This window comes from Manis javanica, chromosome 1 (assembly GCF_040802235.1).
Source record: "Manis javanica isolate MJ-LG chromosome 1, MJ_LKY, whole genome shotgun sequence".
Lineage (NCBI taxonomy): Eukaryota > Metazoa > Chordata > Mammalia > Pholidota > Manidae > Manis > Manis javanica.
Window position 1 is genome coordinate 199,686,939 of NC_133156.1, and position 10,605 is coordinate 199,697,543.

The window sequence follows — 10,605 nt, forward strand, 5'->3', positions numbered from 1 at the left end:
ACAAAGTAATTCACTCTCAAGAAGAACTCAGGCCTGCGTAAACACCTTCTGCACAAGGATGAGCAGACTATATGAGAATGGCTGAAGAGACAGACATGGTAACAGAGGGAGCCTCACACCCAGCTCAGCCCTACAGTAGGGAGGAATATCTTTGAAATACTGTAACTCAGACTCACTTGCCCTGGGGCATAGAATAAACAACCCTACTAGTTGGGGGAATTAAAACTAATCACAACTGTAATTTAAGGAAGGTGATTTTCAGAATCCAAGCACCTGCCAATTGACAGGGAACTGCAGGAACTCTGTCAGGGACCAGAGGTGCTGGTAAGCATAATCAGTTACATTTCCCCAAGATACTGTTAGCTCAGATGGGAACAGTGTGAGCCATTGTTTACAACCCCTCCCTCCACAAACCTCTGCTATCCCCACCCCCACACTGCCAGCACAGACAGGATTAGGGTGAATGCTACTGTTTTGTTCTCCCCACTCATTGTTAGTGTGATAAGAGAATGATAAGATGTATCATCTACATAACCCCTGCATGTTGCTAGTGGAGACAGGAGCATAGTGAGCACTACTGTTTACATTCCACACACACATTGATAGTGCAGATAGGAACTGGGTCAGGGTGAACACATCAGCTCCAGAGGTGACAGAGATAGCTTTCCAGCCTCAGCCCACACCCAAAAAACACTTGTCAAGGATTCAGCAGTCTCACCATGGAGGTACTAGAGCAAAACTCACATGGATTCACTCTACCCACATGTTGCCTATCACCAGTGCCCCAGTTTTTTGCACTGCCATCACCTGGTCACAAGATGGAAGACCCCCAGACTGTACCATCCTCCCCCAATTGCCATATTAGAAAGGCCCTGGGTGGTGGCCACATAGAAGATGCCTGGTCCATTCCTCTATGCCCTAGTCACTCCACCAGTGAGATCCCAGCCCACTGCTTACCCTAGAGCACTCCAGTCCATACCCCTTTGATACCAGGTGCCTAGACACCATGGCCCCACATAGGAGATCCCAGGCACCCACCCTGGGAGCTCTATCAATGGGACATCCCAGCCAATATCCACTGAGCTTTGAGGCAACCAGCCCAAACCACCAGACACATGCAGTCTACAAGAGGTCATTCCTACACAGACTACACCTTCAAAACACCCCTAACCTATACAAACTCAGAAAGTCAAACAAAATGAGGAGACACAGGAATATGCTTGAAACAAAAGAATATGACATTTCAGAAAAAGAACTAAATGAAGCAGTTAAGCAATCTACCTGACAAAGGGTTTAAAGTAATGGCTGCAAAGATGTTCACCAGACTTAAGAGTGGATGAACTCCATAAGAATGTCAACAAAGAGATAGAAAATATAAAACAGAACTGATCAGAGATGAAGAATACAATAAATTAAATGAAAAACACACTAGATGGAAATCAACAGCAGATTAGAGAATGCAGAAGAATGGATCAGTTTCTTGGAAGACAGTAATGGAAAGCACTCAAGCTGAACAGCAGAAAGAAAAAAAATAAAAATAAATGAGAATAGTGTAAGGGACCACTGGGACAACATCAAACATACTAATATTCACAATTAGAGGTATCCCAGAAAGAGAACAGAGACAGACATTCAATCTCCCAAGACTGAACAGAAGAAACAGAAAGTCTGAAGAGACTGATTACTAGTAATAACGTTGAATGAATAATCAAAAAGCTCCCAACAAACAAAAGTCAAGGAGAAGATGGCTGCACAGGAGAATTCTACCAAACATTTAAAGAGTTAATACCAATCCCTCACTATCTACCCCAAAAATTGAAGAGCAAGAAAAGTTTCCAAATTCATTTTATGAGGCAATCATTATCCTGGTACCAAAACCAGAGAAGGACAGTATAGAAAAGAAAATTACAGACCAATATCCTTGATGAACATAGATGCAGAAATCTTCAAAACCTTAACAAACCCAATTCAAAAATACATTAAAAGGATGATTCACCAGGACCAAATGGGATTTATTCCAGGGAAGCAAGGATGGTTCAATATCTGCAAGTCAATCAATGTGATATACTATATAAAAAAAAGAATAAAACCATGCCATCATTTCAATAGATGCTGAAAAAGTGTCTGACAAAATTTAGCATCCATTCATGATTAAAAATTCTCAGTAAGGTGGGCACAGAGGAAACATACCTCAAAATAATATCGGCCATATATGATAAACACACAGCTAACATATTCAATGGTGAAAAGCTGAAAGCTTTTCCTGAGTGATCAAGAATAAAACAAGGATGCCCACTCTCACTAATTTTATTAAACTCTGAAAGTCCTAGCCATAGCAATCATGCAAATTAAAGAAATAAATGGCATCCAAATTGGTAGGTAAAACTGTCACTATTTGCAGATGACATAATACTATATATAGAAAACCATTAAAACTCCACAAAAAAATGTCTAGAATTAATAAATGAATTCAAAAGTCACAGTGTACAAAATGCAATATACAGAAATCTGTCATGTTTCTATATACAAATGATGAACTATAGAGAAATTAAGAACACAATTCTAATAGCATGAGAAAGAAAAAAATACCTCAGAAATAATTTAACAAAGATGGTAAAAGACCTGTACTGTAAGACACTGATGAAAGAAATTGATGAAAACACAAATAAATCAATAGGTATTCCATGCTCAGGGATTGGAAGAATTAATATTGTTAAAATGGCCATACTGTTCAAAGCATCTGCAGATTCAATGCAATCCTATCAAAATACCAATGGCATTTTTCACTGAACTAGAGCAAATAATCTTAAAATTTCTATGGAACCACAAAAAAATTCTGAATAGACCAAGCAGTCTTGAAAAAGAAGAACAAAGTTGGAGGTCTCACACTTGCTGTTTTCTAACCATAGTAAACAGCTGCAGGAATTAAAATAGTATGCTGTGGGCACAAGAATAGATAAATAGACCAGTGGCACAGATAAAAATCTCACAACTAAACCCACACTTATATGGTCAATTAATCTATGACAAAGGAGGAAAGAATATGTAATGGGGAAAAGACCAACTCTTCAATAAGTGGTACTGGGAAAACTGGACAGCTACATGAAAAAGAATGAAACTGGATCACTGTCTTATACTACACACAAAAATAAACTCAAAATGGATTAAAAACCTATATATGAGACATGAAACCATAAAACTCCTAGAAGAAAACATAGGCAGGTCACTCCTGAGCATCAATACTAGTAACTTTTTTTCTGGATATTTCTCCACAGGCAAGGAGAACAAAAAGAAAATATAAGTAGGACTCTATCAAACTAAAAAGCTTCTGCACAGCAAAGGAAACCATCAACAAAACAAAAGGCAACCTACTGTATGGGAGAATATATTTGAAAATTATATATCTGGTAAGGGGCTAATATCATAAATATATAAAGACCTCATACAGCTCAACACCTAAAACAAAATAAAATAATCTGATTAAAAAATGGGCAGAGGTCCTGAATAGACATCTTTCAAAAGACATACAGATGGCCCACAGACACATGAAGAAATGCTCAATCACAGATCATCAGGGAAATACAACCCAAAACCACAATGGAATATCATTTCACACTACTCAGATTGGCTAACATCAACAAGCAGGAAATACAAGTTTTTGTGAGGATGTGGAGAAAAGGCAACCCTGGCATACTGCTGGTGGGACTGAAAATTGATGCAGCCACTATCGAAAGCAGTACACAGGTTTCTCAAAAAATCAAAATAGAAATACCACACAATTCAGCAATCCCAATTCTGGGAATATATGCAAAGAAAACAAAACCACTAATCTAAAAAGATATATGCACTCCTATATTTATCACAGAACTATTTATAATAGCTGAGATATGGAAGTAACCTAAATGTCTATCAATAGATGAATAGGTAGAAAAGACGTGGTACATATATATATACAATGAAATAGTAGCCATATAAAGGAATGACATATTGTCATCTACCACAACATAGATGGACCTATTATGCTAAATGAAATGAGTTAGAGAAATATAAACACCATATGATTTCACTTGTATGTGGAATCTAAAAAATAAAACGAACAAATGAAACAGAAAGACTCTGAACAAACTGGTGGTTCTGACAGGGGAGGAATTGAAGGGATAGGTGAAATAGATGAAGGGGTGAAAATGTTTGATATCATGATCTGGGTGATGGTTACATAACTGTATATGTGTGTCATAATTCATCAAGCTGTACAATAAGATTTATGCATTTTATTGTATGTACCCTGATATAAATTTTTTAAGACTTAAAAAAGAACTTATCAAGTACCATGAGATACCAATAAACACCTATTAAAATGACTAAAGATTTAACAATGCCTGACTACATCAAGTTTTAGGAAGGCTATAGATGGATTTCCTCTATGTTTGTAGTTGTTAGGTAAACTTGGAAGTATCCACTAAAGCTAAATCCATGTGTACTCTAAGATCCCACGTAAATGTGTATGTTCCGCAAGACTTGTAAAACAATGTTCATAGCAGCTTTATTCACGATAACCTCCTTAATGCCTATCAAGAGATAGAATAAACAAATATGATGTTCATGAAGAGATAAAACTAACTGATGTTCAGAGCAGTCAGATCAGTGATTATCTCTGATGGAAGTATGAATTCACAAAGTGCGGAGAGAAAATTTATGAAGTACTGGAAATATTCTGCATCTTGTTTGGGATGGTTCTACAAGTATATATAGCTATATATGTTATGTATGCATATGACCGTAAAGTATACACTTAGATCAGTACGCCTTACAGACATTACTACATATATTAGAAAAAAGAGAGAAAGGGAGAGAGAGAAATTGGTGTTAGAATGCATTTCGTGAACTAGTCCCAGAAATGGAAAACAGGAGTATCATTAACATGACTATTCATAAGAGATTCCATTTAATTTTTTCTTAAAATTAGATCAAATTTCCCTATGATAAGTAAGTTTGGAGATTTTTTTTTCTTATTTTCTTCAGAGGGTTTTGGTGTTTGGGTGTTTTAGCAGCTTTTTCACTGTTTGTTATATGCAAGTGGGTTCTATGGTTATGGATATATATGGGGATATGGAATGAAAATACTAAAGGAATAATAACAACAACAAGCTATGAGAAACAGACATGAATATAACAAAACTCATTAACATGTCAATATAACTTAAGTTTTTTTGCTAAAAATCAGAGTGTAGCTTTTAGAAATTATTTTGTGACCATATTATTAAAATAATACCACTACAAATAGCAGAAAAATTCAAATACCTGTACATAAATCAACTGAGACATTGTGAAAGATCTTACTCAGAAAACTACAAAATATTACAGAGAGAAATTAAAGAACACCTAGTTAAACTTATAATATCCTTAGGTACAGCAAGTTTCAATATTGTAAAAATGCCAAATCTCACCAACTGATCTCTCTGTAAATCTCAATATAAATCTCCACAGATTTTTTTCACTGTGTGGAAACTGGTAAGTAGGTACTAAAATGGAAATGGAAATGCAAAGAGCCAAGCATAGCCAAGGCAATTTTAGGAAAGACTAACAAAGTTAGATAAGTTATACTGCCAGATATCAAGACCTATGCTAAAGCTTTAGGAATTAGAAGAGTTTATAATTGGCACAAGTTTAGACAAACTGACCTATGGAAAAGAGCACATTACAGAAACAGACCCAATCGTAGGTCACTTGATTTATTTTTAAAAAGTGAAATTAAAGGGTTCCTTTCAACATATGGTCCTGGGTCAAACAGAAATCCATAAAGGAAAAATAGCTATCTGAACTCCTACTTTAAATCACAAACACAAATAAATTACAGATGGATTTCAGATCTAAATGTGAAAGATATACAAGAAAGCTTTCAAAAGCTAGCAGAAGATCTTTGCAAACTTGATATAAGCAAAGAATCCTTAAATAAGATATAGAATGTGCTATCTATGGTGGGAAAAAAATGATAAACTGGAAAGTATTAAAATGAGGGACTTCTGTTCACCTGAAGATCATTAACACAAGAAAAAGGCAAGCTGCAGAGTAATTAAGGTATTTACAATATACGTATTTGTCAAAAAAACCCACATTGTATATAGAGTTTGTAATCCTATTTTTAATATCTATACAAAGAATTAAGGTTATAACATAGATCACTAGAATGCCACATGCACACATACACTTGTATGTGGGATTTAAAATACAAAACAAACAAAATAGAATAGACTCATAGAAAACAGACTGGTGGTTGCCATAGGGAGGGGTGGGAGGATGGGTGAAATAAATGAAAGGGGGAAAATTAGTGAGACTGTTTGATATCTTGATTGTATGATGGTTACCAGTATATACACATGTCAAAATTCACCAAGCTGTATGCTAAGATTTGTGCATTTTATGGTATGTACCTCAAGTAAAACACAATTGAAAATAATAAATTATGGAAAAATGAAAAAAAAAAGCATTGACAAAGTCCTACATCTATTCCCATATTAAAAAAAAAACTCCTCTCTAAACTGGTACTAGAAGGCAACTTTCTCCACCTGATATTAGTAATTCTAGAAAAACTTCCTGCTAATATCGGACTTAACGGTGAAAGACTAAAGGTTCTTCCTCTAATGTCTAGAACAAGACAATGTTATCTGCTCTCACCCATTTGATTATACATTGTACTGGAGGTACTAGTCAGTGCCTCAAGGGAAGACTGAGAAATAAAAGGCATCCAGACTGGAAAAACATAAATAAGTCCTATAAATCACTTAAAAGAAATCTAATGGAAGAAGGGACAAAAGACTTCAAACACCACAATATAGAATAAACAGAATAAAAAGAAGATAACTTTCTATTGCTAAGTCCACATTAATACTAAAATGTTAGGGATGCTTTTAAAGTACCTGATCACACATATTTTTTTAATGAGACTTTAGACAGTAGGTTTCTCCTACACAAACAAAATAGTTTGCTATTAGTTTTTCTGATTCATTGCTCAGTATGATGCTTTCATTTTCTGCCTCAGTGTTTCCTGTCTACCCCTTGTCTGTTGTTCCTTACCTCTTTCCCTTCCTTTTTGCATACAGTATTTTTAAATAAAGGTAACAGGTATTCATAAAATAATTACTATATATGCCCTACACCTTGTAGAAAGTAAGGGGGAGATCCCATTCCTCTTGACCCTAAGGACCTTAATACTGGCATCTCTGCTAGGCTATAAATCAAAACAGTGTTATGTATTTACCGCAATAAAGGCATTCATTGTGTTTAGCACTTTACATATATCATCTCTTTACCTGTCACAAGAGTCCTTGGGGTAAGTAAAAATGTTATCCCCTTACACATACGATAAAACAAAAGACTGATCTCTCTCATATATATGTGTGTGCATGTGTTTATATATATGTATACTTTTAAGAAACATATGCACACATATATATCTCCCTACATATAAACACACATATAAACACACACACAAACACACGTATGAGAGAGAGAGACAGAGACAGAGAGAGATTGCCTTTCTCAAACTAATTTTATACTTATGGTCTGTACTATATTAAGAAGTTCCTGATAATTGGTAAAATAAAATAATAAACAAAATTTCTGTCACTCCAGAACACCTCTTCAAAAAGGTGGATAAGAAGGAAAATAGTTCTATTATTAAATAAACGTTGAACCAGAATGTGATATATATCACAGGCAATCTCCTAAAGGGATTACAAAACAGTAAAAACCTCACCCTTTTGTGGCCAATCAGCTACAACCCTTTACCTACATGTTCTCAAAATAAATTAACTAGCCTTCAAGTAAAAGTACTTGACAGCAACATTTGTCACACAGAGTTTATCCTAAATTGACTTAAATTAGATGGGGGTAAATCTGTGTTAGTTAATTGACTTTATCAAAAGGAAAAATAAACATACTGTTATAATAGGAGATCATTTTGCAACTTGGAGCAAGGTGTCCACTGAAATTAGGCTCCCACCCAGTCACAGAACCTGGGACACAGGGGCACTACCCGTTCTGGTGTTCACATTTCAAAGAGATGGCTCTCAAGTCCTTGAGAAAGACATTCCTGGATCTTAAACCTGGGAAGGGTTTACCTTGCTTTGCAAAAGATTGGCATACTTTTCAAAAAGATGGAGAAAGAACTTATACTTACAAGTTTTCTAAATTAAATGCTCTAGGAAAAGGGAAGGTAAAGGAGGTATCTTTCCCCTTTGTGCCAGGAATTTTTTTTTCCTTTTTAAAATTGTATTTACCTTTGCATGGTCTGTATTCTATAGTATGTAATTTACTGTATATTGTTACTTCTACACACTGCTTAGTTCACATCATCTCTCCCAACTAGATTGCACTTCCTTGGGTTTTGTTTTTTTTGCAATTCACAGGAATATGAAAGAGTTAATGTTCAGAAAACAGATGTTTGCTGACCAACAAAACAATGGGACATAGGAATTTTAACAGTCTTTGCCACATTCATCCCTGTCACACCCAGTTCATATTATAATTTAGATATATATGATGTCTCCTCTTTTCCTGGAGCAGTTCCTCCATCTAAATTCTTTTTATGCAGTTGAAGGGTTGGGGGTGGGGTGGGAGGGAAGGTCAAAGTTTCTTTCTGAGTATTTTCGGCCTTAATTGTTTTCAGCTATAACATAATATTCATACCAAAATGGCACAGCCTGCCCTTGGCCCCTCAAATAGGAAATGCAACAATACAAAAAATTAAAATGAGAAAGGACTCAAGGGAATAAAAAATGTAAAAAGAACAGAGGATTAAACAGTAGAGCATTATCTTAGTGCGCTATTTTAAACCAAGCACAATGTCTAACTTTAAAAAAATTATCAAATCTATCTTCTCTAGAGTAGGATGATAAAGCAGATCAAGAAATGTTTGTAAAGATAAAACTGGCCTTGGAAAGACTAGAGGAGTACTCAAAGGGGATTTCTCTCATTCGGACCCTGACCAGCATACAAATGGCTAACTAGCTAAGAATACGGAACTTTCACATCTAAAGAATGAATTTTCTCATGCTGAAATGTGTAAATGAACAGAGATGGCTTTAGGAGATGAAGAATGAAATCCTCAACAGCCTTATTCTTAGGAAAACAGACATAGGTTGCCCTTTTCATGTCCTGAATTATGATTCTGTGGAACCTTTAAATGTTCTTTCAGTCCAAATTTATTTGAAAGGCAGTTTATAAATGCTGACCATCTTAGTTTAAGCATTTTGTGTAAAATCCTGAGGATTTGAAACTCCCTTTATGTTTCAGGCCTACTTATCTGTGATCACTGTAATCTGGGAAAGACTAGTACTTTTCTGAAAAGTATCATTAAATCATCCCCAGTTCTCTCAGAGTCTGTGTCAAATGCTATAATGAATAAAGCAAAATAAAAAGGACTTTTAGGAATATTTTGTTTCTATTTTAAAATAGAATTAGATTAACTGTTCCCCAGTCTTTCTCAACTTGACAATAAACAAACTTATTTAATAAATAAAGTTAAATAAATACAGATTGTAAAGTCTGGGTCAGTTCTTAAACACTAGACTCCCATTTTTATAACACATATTGAAGATGTACTACAAAAGACAAAATAAACTCAAATGTGAAGTTAGTTATATTTCTTTCTTAATCATAAATAAGATTATTTGGGAGTGATATACCTTGCTCAATATCTATTTCTCAAGCTTTCCTGTGGATATATGCAGCCTTATGAAACAGTCTGGACAATTACAAACAGGCTGGTAGTTAGGATGTTCAAGCAACTGTTATGTGTTCTTTTCTCAGTGTTCAGGAAATTCAGCTCCTAACTGATGAGATACCATATACCATGTCCTGGCAAAGCTGGTCCAAAGGACACATCTGGCCAAGCATCTATTTTGTAAATAAAGTAATAACAGAGCACAATTATATAACCTCCTTTACACATGTCTACGGCTACTGTTGAGCCAGGATAGTGGAGTTGCAACAGAGACCATATGGCCATAAAGTCTGAATTATTTACTATCTTCTCTTTTACAAAAAATGCTTTCTAACTACTACTTTAGAGAACCTCTCACAGACAAACACAAAGGGAAATGTTTAGGGATGATCAGGTGTTCACAACTGCCATTTCTTACCCTCTGCTTTCTCCTGACCAAACATTTAGTCAGGTTTCTCTCCTTCCTACAGGCCTCTGCACTCTGCCTGCTCTCAAGCACAAGTACAAGAAACGTGGAATCTGCTACTCTTACCAGCTTCTCCTAGGAATCAATTGACCACAGGAAGACCATTTCCTTGGCAGACCCCACTGGTTATTTCCTTTATCTTGTCTAGCTTCTGAATAAAAGATTCTGCTCATCTCTGCTTACACCTCCTTTACTCTTATTAACACAGAAGCCTTTTCTGTTTGTGTGGATAAAATGAGAGTTCCTGTGGCCAGGATTCTTACCTGGCCCTGATTGACTAGCTTACTGCACACCTGTGGGCAATACATGGCTGTTAACTCTATAGAAAGAGCTCCACCCAGTGCTCTGGGCACGACATGGTGGCAGGGCTGCAAGGCTGCAGGAAAGCAGAGCAGAGGCTGGAGTGGTGGCAGCA

General features: G+C 35.8%; 1 long non-coding RNA gene across 1 annotated transcript in view; it reads left to right on the forward strand.

The window, feature by feature from the left end:
* The window catches only part of LOC140849969 (uncharacterized), a 111,684-nt gene extending 101,352 nt beyond the window's left edge, over positions 1-10,332 (forward strand). The window contains exon 3 of the long non-coding RNA XR_012132488.1: positions 10,195-10,332. This is a non-coding gene — a long non-coding RNA (uncharacterized lncRNA). The remainder of the gene's footprint in view (positions 1-10,194) is intronic.
* The last annotated feature ends 273 nt before the right edge of the window (positions 10,333-10,605 follow it).